Below are 9,601 nucleotides of genomic sequence, written 5' to 3' on the forward strand. Positions count from 1 at the left end.
TGGCTCTATCACCACTTGAGTAAAAAGAACCCTTCTTCTATTAGTTTGTCTCCTTCTGCCAAGATGGTGGAAAGCCATAAGAGGACATTATGGGACTCCATAAACTAGATCCCCACTCTTCCACAAGTTATCACTGCCAGTTTAGGAAGTCTCATTGAAGGGGCCCAGAATAACATACATATATATGTACACCAGCCAGTAGAGGACATTCGTAGGTGGTCACCAAAACAGGCAGTGAAGCCCAAAGTCACCTTGGACCCAATGTTCAAGACTGCTGTTACCATTATTGTAATGAAAATACCCATCTACAGGAGCCAGAAACTCGTGGTTAAAAGAGACAATCTATGGGTTTTCCAGCTTTTTCTAGATTCCAAGCTTTTTCTAGATTGGTTCCAAGAAGTATGTCTAAAAATTCACGTCTTCCAGGCAGAAGAGATTTGCCAATTGTAAATCCTCAGGATATGGTTGGCTACATATATAAAGAGAACATAAAGAATATTCAAAATAATACACTTGCCGCATATTTTAAGTTACATTTCTGTAAAATTGTAACCTCCGTTTTTATACAATCCAGTTGGTGATGGGAAAAAAGGTGGATTTTGATCTTTAGAGGTCCAGGTTAAGAGTAAAAGTACTTCCATTAGGCGGTAGAAGAAGAGGTAGCCTTTTCCTCTCCATTATCCATGTCAACTAAAACAAAAGTCCCAGGAAGTTTGACAAGAAAATATAAGTAAGGGAAATATATGTAAAAGTACGTAAGTGCTTAAAAAAAATTATTCTTACTTTATTTCCAAGAACACTTAAACTTAAGAGAAATCCATTGTCCAAAGAAAATAAACTATCGCGCCTCTAAAAATATACCATACCAAGAATGCGTTTTGTACAAAAAACAACAATTCTGAAATAAGAATTCTCCTAAAAAAAAAAAAAAGTTTTAAGATTTAAGGCTAAACTAAGAGAATGGAAAATCATAACAGGAATATGTACGCCGCTGGGCAGGAAATTCTATTTATACAAAAATATGTAATGAAAAATAATACAAAGAATTCTGAAATTAAACACATGGCCATTACTTGGCCAAGAACGCTATAACGTAAAGATTTTTAGGATTGGCAGGTTTTCCCCTAAACTAGTAGAAATTAATTTTATACAGAAAATTTAGATTTCAAGTATTGGGATTAGGAATGGTTTCCTCTACACTATAAATATGACCCCCCCCCCCAAAAAAAAAAAAGACAAATAGCTATGAAGATAGGAGATATGGTAGAAACATTTAAAAACATAGAGGGGTTAAACAAAATACAAGAGCCAGGTATATTTTAATGAGAAGGTAGTGGATAACTCGACTAGCCTTCAAGCAGAAGTCGTAGAGGTTAATAAAGTGAGTGAGTGTAAGCCTTTTTGGGATAGCCTATGGCCAAGCAATGTCTGAGATCCTTACAGCAGGTAACCTCTGAAGGTCATCTGTCATCACTTCATCTCTTCTCTTCCTGAAGACCACCAAATGTTCTTCCTCCTAATTCGCAAAGACCTCCCTCCACACCTGAAAGTTAACCGTGTTCTTTGGATAAGAATGGTCAGAGCTTTACTAACCTAGCTTGGACCTTTCCAAGGTCCGGGGGAATGGTTGCTAGCCCCAGACATTCTTTAGCGGGTGGGGAGTGGGAAGTTGGCAATGAGTAGGTGGTGTCTCTGCGTTCCCCTCAAACACAACAAACAGACCGAGGGAAAGCAGGGCTTCACCTGGCCACTTAATCCTAGGGAGTTCCTAAAAAGTTTTATTAACACAACAAAAAGTGCTAAAACTGACTTAAATTGGTCTTCCTTCAAACACAATGACCCAAACTGAGTGTAGCCACTAGTCACAAAACACCAGCTCAACACCATGCCTCTTTAAGACAGTACCGACTTCCTTTCAAGTTACCCCCTATAACTCACTGGCTGCCCAAGGACACCTTTTAAGCAGTCACAAGGTGCACCTACCGTGGCCCATGGCCCCCCACCACCACATTACTCTTTAATTATTAGAGCTCTTCTATTTCCACCATGTCTGGGCAATTCTCTCATAGATCTGGAACTGTCTATCCTAGTTAGAATTCAAAAAATTGGTAATGCACTCTGGGAAAAGTAAATAGATGTAGATACACTGCAGGATACACTGGATTTGCTGGTGTTTTCAGGTAACCACATTGGTCAGAGCGAGGCCTGGGCTATCCATTGGGCTAGTGTCCGATTGTAGCTCTAACGTACCATGCTGTGGTTCCTTTTGTTGTTGTGCAGCCATTAGCTGGATCCACACAGCCACATGATGCAAAAGTGTAATAGTAGGGTCAGCGGCCATTTTTCAGCCACTGGCCTTAAAGTGCCAGTGCCGATTGAATCCCTAGTCTGTCCCTGGTCAGAGCTGTGCCGATCCTGTCCTGATGAGATTAAACATGATCACAACAGTCACATGTAGGTGGAACTCTATGGTGTGTGCACTTCCACCACACACACACACACACACATACACATATATATATATATATATATATATATATATATATATATATATATATATACTTCGTTTTTCCCTATCTCCCTATCTTAAGTGAGCGTGGGGCTCTATGCTTTGTTTTGCTTTGTTGACCCTCCTTCTTTTCAGACATTTGTATGAATTGACAAACTTGGCACATTTTGTTAATATTAACATTTGAAAGAATCAAAATGCACAAGTAAAAATAAGGGCTTCTCCATTTTGGCTTTATTTTTGTTGAATAAATTATGACACTGTGTAATATGTCACGTGTTGTTGTTCATCTGAGGTTGTATTTACCTATTTTTTTAGACATGGTCACAGGACTGTATATATATGTATATAGATAGATGATAGATAGATAGATAGATAGATAGATAGAAGAGGCATCTTTTATTTTAAGATATACCTTAATTTAATAAGACATATTGATACTAAGATGGATTCAATTGTGGATTGTGGTCGCGCAGTCTCAAGTCATCCATGCATTCCTGAGCAGGGACGTTTTGACAAATGTACAAGGCGTTTCTTCATTCTGATTTTCTGCTTTTGCTCCAAGTTTGTAGTACATTTAGAAAAATAACAGGAATCTCTTATCAGCTGGACAGGAAGCTCTATTGCTCAGTGGAAGTGTTAGTTTAATGTTCCTACTTCTTCCAGAAACTGCTTGCGGAGTAATTTATGGGTCTTGACGGGGCGTCGGGTCTTGGCTGAATGTAGGGAAGGGTGAGCCGAAACGGGAAAAAACAACAGAATCTATGCTATCTTGTGGATGATAACATTGCATTGTACAGGTTACTAAATGGCTCGGTTTTCCTCTTTTTAGGAATGGGAGCGATATGCCGAAAACAGAATGATTTATTTTTAAACTTCGAGCAGCTTTTAAAAATAAACAGAGGTCTCTGTCATCCTTCCCTAAGCCCGCTACATTTAATCACGGCCCATACTTCACAAGTGTCCCGGTTTTCGCGGGACAGTCCTTATTTTTGGGCAGTATGCAGCACTCTTTGGTAGCTGCCCTGCTGCTCCACTTTTTGCAGCCAGGAGGGATGCGGAATGGGTTGAAGAGATACTCTGATCTCCCCTGACCTTGGCCGCTCTTAAGTTGATTGGGAAAAGGCTGCCATTGGGATTTCTGTTTAGTTTGTTTTGCATTTCTGCTCCTTGAGCAGAAATAAATTTTTTCACCCCAGAAGAGTTGTTCAAAAAAAAGTATACCCAACAATGGTAACATAAACAGTTTGCAGGAGAGTTATGAAAGTTATGAACGCCCAGCCTCACTGAGCTTCCGCTACCCAGAGCCTTCAATTGTGGGACGTCCCCTTACAAAAAATTACTGCAGTTTTTCTGCAGTTTTTTGGACATGAAAAAACTGCAATACTGTACTTTTACTGCAGTATTACTGCACGTTTACTGCAGTTTTACTGCATTTGTACTTCACTGTACTGCATTATTACTGCACATTTACTGCGCTTTTTTTTTTTACTGCAATTATACTGCATTGTACTTCAATGTACTGCAGCTTTATTGCAATTGTACTTCCGTACAAAAATAACTGCAGTACAACTGCACTACAGTGAAGTACAAATGCAGTAAAACTGCAGTAAATGTGCAGTAATACTGCAGTAAAAGTGCAGTATTGCAGTTTTTTCATGTCCAAAAAACTGCAGTATTACTTCAGAAAAACTGCAGTAATTTTTTCGTAAGGGACAGGGCCAGGACTGCCCGATGACGTCGGTGGACGGTCCCGCTAACGTTGGTGGGCAGTCCCGCTGATGCTGGTGGGTGGTCCCGCCGACATCACTGGAAACACCCCCATTTAAAGGGGAAGTGGGTGGCGAGCGGGGCGTGTCAAGGCCCCACTCCCGCGACCCGGAGGATTCGGGTGTTGACCAGGTATGGTAATGTAGAGTTAAATCAGGAGAGTACTTCAGTCACCTGAATTATACATTATACAGGGTCAGCTCTGCCAGTGATGACCCTTATTAATGAATGATGAAAACCATGATTCTCCTTGTAAAGAATAAACTCAATTGAATGACAACCGTCAACCACATTTGAGTTACAAGGTTGGCCAAGCGGACTCAGGAGGCCGACCACATAAATCATACAAAATAGACCCTGTCTGTGAGCGGGGATCGGTCTATAGATATAATAAACAAACAGCTTAGTGAAGCTGAAGGTTTCCATGGTAACTGCATGCTGGCGAGTTTGTCAATATGGTGGAACAATTTCCTTAACATACAGTTATGTATAGGTTTACTAAAGGGAGAGTTGGCACATTCAAGAAAAAAATACTTCGACAATTTATTGACGAATTGACCTGGAACCCTCACACTTGAGCGATTATAAAATAAATTGCTTGATTTTCACAATATATTTAGCAAGTGTCACATATAGTATAAAATGCTTTGTGTAAATTGACGCATTTAAGGAAATTTATTTTATGATTTGAGTGTCTTTTCTTTTTACGTTGAATTCTTTTTTTTTTTAGAACCTACTTCTTTTTATAGGCTAAGAGAAAAAAAAATAATGTCTCTTCCTATTTGTATCGATGGCGGCCGGCCAAAATCACATTCCTAACATAAACGTTGGGCACGGGTTCCAGGACGGACGTCACGAACGCAAAAGGTCCGGCCTGTCCGCTGTGAACCGAGCTCGGTGAGAAGCTTCCTCGGGTCAGCGCTCCTGACACGCCAGTATCCGACCGCACAAATGTTAAAGAACAACAGGGGACACGTATGTAACGGTCACAGCAGGAGACAGGATGTCAACCAGGAGAAGACAAGATAAAATAACACTCGGCGGAATGAAGCGTGATAAAATAACAAACAGAACGACCGCAACTTGTGTATCCCTACAGGAAAACATTATTTAGATTTTACATGCAACTGAGAAACACCCAGGGATGCAGATTACATGGTATAATTATAATATGACCCAGTGCTCTCCAACCTTTTAATGCCTACAGTCATCTACTGTACTGAAGGAGGCTACCCTGGAGGCTATGTAATGCTACCCGTACCTATTGGGAACTAAGCGTGTTTGCCCATGGGTCTCAGGGTTCTTACCCCAGCATCAAGGTCAATGGGCAGATTCTCAGGGTCACATAGAATGGAGTTGACTCGTCCATGTTCTACTCTGATTTAATGATATCTGATCATTCCAACTGGTGCCTCTCTCAGTGCCACCGTAATATAGTAGACTTGCGCATTGAGTAGAATTTCGATAAATTGTACGAATGTCTGAGAACAGGGAAGGGCCCCAATGAAACAAACAAAACGAGGTTGAAAGATCCGAAAGATATTCTTTCTCTGTCTCCTTTCCCACAGCATCTTTTTCTTCACTTCTTCTCCGTCGTCACGTTGTCTGCATCTTTATCCTTTTTCGATGATCCGCTTCTCCCTGTGATCGGCTTTATTACCCCGGACTCCTGGAGCACCGGCGCATCAGGCGGAAATGCTCCAGGAGGCCAGAATAATGCGGTGGATCACCAGGAGAAGAGGCGCAACGGAGGAGAAAGAAGAATGAAGAGTTGGAGAACACGAAGAAGGAGAAGTGACAAAGAAGCGGAGCTGTGGAGACAGGGAGGAGGCAGGGAGACAGGGAGGAGGCAGGGAGACATTGAGAGAGGACAAATCTTGAAATCGCAGTCGACAAAAGCCAGAGTGTGGAAGGTTAGTTATCAAGGCCTCAAAGCAAATAGCTGATGGCTGTATAAATGTTCTCCCATGCCTGCTTAAAAATGAGAGAAATCTCAATTTATCGTTTCTAATAATATATTTTATAATTAAATACAACACTATGTTTTTTGTGTGTTCAGGGATACACATTCTAGAAAAATAACTTTGTTTTATTTTAGTAGACCTTCGCCAAAAAAGAATATTTGATATGCAGGAAGTGGAATATTTACTTATAAAAGGGGTTATTAAATATACAAGTCTGGGGTTTCAAGGTCAAAAGGTCATAAGAAAGACAAATGAAAAAAGATCACTCACAAAAGAGAGAGAGAAATCTTTATGGCTAGTTCAAAAAAAAGGTCCAGGATGATCACGATTTTGAATGGATTACTGAATCTGGAAGTTGTGTTGCGAGGGCGAGGGTATGCAACCTCGGATGAGGCTGGTCAATTGAGCTACCCTTTGAGTTGACTTTTGGAGTGGGTTGGGCAAATGCCAACTGAGCCGAACCCTGCTTTTCCTTGAACTGACCTTGACCCCTTCCTTAATGCTGAGCACTTGCTCTGTGGGCTGCGTTCTTGCAGGGGAAAGGGCTGCGGAACCGAGGAAGGAAAAGACAATTCCTAAAATAACTTTGTGTTTTCTGTAGTGACAGCTTCGCTGGAGGTTACGGATAGGTGAAAGGGAGTGGGGCTTCCAAATTCAGCTCTGGCGTCGGGTCATAACTTCCGCACTAATGTGCAAACAGCTGGAGATGCGGGCTGCAGGGCTGAGATATTACTAAGGTCACCGATAGTCATGTCTTCTCCAAATCATCTCCATCAGCCCCACTTCTCTGTAGCTTACCTTCATGTGACCCTGTTAGGGGGTACTAGTTCCTTCACTGCCCATTTTCCTCCCCCGATGCCCCTCTTTTCCAGGAGGTCAGAATGTTTGCTGGGTATGAGGGTATTGCAGGGTTCTACAGCCCTAAAAGCCCCAATAATGTGTATAGAAATGTCAGGAAGCTGGAGGAAAGAAGAGAGAGGGGGATTGGATAGAAACATTTAAATACTTACAGGAATTTAAGTACAGGAGGGAAGTTTATCTCAAAGAAGGAGTAATGTTAGAACAAGAGACCAGAATCTAAAACTAGAGGGTCAGTTCAAATGTAAGGAAGTTTTACTTTACTGAGAGGGTGGAACAGCAGCCCATCTCTAGATTGTAAGCTCGTTTGAGCAGGACCCTCCTCATCTGTTTCAAATTGTTATGTTATATATTACTTGTCATGGCCTGTTTACCCATTGTACAGCGCTACAGAATATGACGACGCTATATAAACAATAAATAATAATAAGTGGTAGAGAGTAATACAGTGAGGGTATTAAACATGCATGGGATAGACATACGGCTCCTGAATCTAAGACGAGACCAACGACTGATTAAGGTTTGAGTCTTTACAGCAGGAGAAACGGGCAGACTAGATGGGGGGCCGGATGGGGCCGATCTGCTGGAAGATTCTGTGTTAGTCCACCATGCTGAATTAATTTTAAGATTTTGGGCAATTAACGCCCAAGAATGCTCTTCTTGGGCGTTAATCGCAATCCCACATTATGCCACTAGGGTGTCTTAATGTTACAAGGATTAAAGGCTGCATTTACCTACAGACTAGATCCCTTCTATGCTCATTTTGGTGAGTGTTTAGGACAGGCCTGGATGGTGCTCACTCAGGATACTGCCTGCCAAATGGTGTTTTGGAAGCCATACTGCCTGGCCACTCTTTAGACTAGTACCCCAGCCCAGCAGCCGGTTCTCAAGGAAAACTAGATGGTCTCAAAATGTATCATCCCGTGTTAACTGTTATCTGAAACCGGAGTCACAGCTCGTAAAGCCTGAAGTGGGGACACAGACCCAGATGTGAATATTTTTTCACACAGTACCGGATAATCAGCCATTGGGGGGCTGAATAAGTCCTTCAGCTCAATTAAGCTGTCAAGCATCAAGCGTTGGCCTTTGACTCAGGAAATACATATTTTACTACGATTTATGTGCAAAGTGCAAACTTTCCCACAGGAGCGTATGCGAGAGCGATCACGTAGAATAAAACGTAGTATTTCAAAAGTACGAACAAATAAAAGTTTTGGATCTCGAGCGTCTTCAGATTTAAAATGTCGAAGGAAAAAAAAACGATTAAGGCTTTTGGAAGAACAGTTCTGCGGTACAATCACGATTCACTCAAAGTGAAATAGGTCGTTTTAACAGATTAAAAACGACACGGCCTCATAACCCTATCAGGTGCTGGACACATGAAGACAGGAGAGAGAGATAGCAGAGTGATTGGAGAGAGAGAGAGAGATTGGGGGGAGAGAGAGAGAGAGAGATTAGGACCTGATCCTTTAATCGGGTTTTGACATAGGAAGGCTTACAGCCTGGAGTGGTGGAATGGGGTAAAGCTGCTGTTCCACCTACTCTGCTGAACTTGACACTTTTGTAATAATTTTGTAACATTATGCCTGGTAGCGTTAAACACCCAAACCCTACCCAGAGTTTCATATTTACTATACCGACACCACGCCTTGGCATAATCCCGTCCAGACAGCCATATGATGTAGGACGGTAAGAGCCAAGCGATGAAGGAAGCACATTCTTTAGAATCGGACCGTTTTGTGTTCATGTAGTAATTATCAAAATTGTTAAATTCTTTCCATCTCATGAAATACCAAAGTCATGATGAAATCTCGCAATAGAGCAGAAACGACTGACGAAAGACATGAAAAGCTACAGATTGTGTGTTGACTGAAAAATATTTTACTGTAAGCAAGAGCAGTGTAGCCCATCGCTGATAATTTATTTTCTAATTATTCATGAAATTATTATTATTATTATTTGGATAAACCTTAAACTGCGTAAGAAGTGCCTCTCCGGTTACAAATATTTAATGACTTCAGGGGGCCTGTGACTGGCCTTGTGGTACAGGGATGTTTAAAAGATGTAGATAACATATATGTCGAGGTGGACCTGCCATATGAGCAAATAATGGGACAATTTTTTTTTAGCCCATGTATTTTTTAGTTTGAAAATGAGACTTCTGCTTTCGGTAGCGGCATCTAGGAGGTAGGAGGAAAGCAAAACAGAAGTGTACTTAAGTATGCTTCCTGCACACAAACCGTAGTCCTCCAGTTGACGTCACCCAGAGCTGAGCTCCCAGAGAAATCAGAGTAGCGGCAACCAATCACTGTGCTCAGCTAGCATAGCCAATGACTTCAAATAGAGCCCTACAGCACATAAGCAGGAAGTGTACTAAAGTATGCTTCCTACGGCCTATAAGCAGGAAGTGTACGGAAGTATGCTTTCTACGGCCTATAAGCAGGAAGTGTACTGAAGTATGCTTCCTGATTTCAGTTTTTGTATTTATAGCAAAGCACCC

The sequence above is a fragment of the Spea bombifrons genome, chromosome 3, assembly GCF_027358695.1.
Source record: "Spea bombifrons isolate aSpeBom1 chromosome 3, aSpeBom1.2.pri, whole genome shotgun sequence".
NCBI classification, from domain to species: domain Eukaryota; kingdom Metazoa; phylum Chordata; class Amphibia; order Anura; family Pelobatidae; genus Spea; species Spea bombifrons.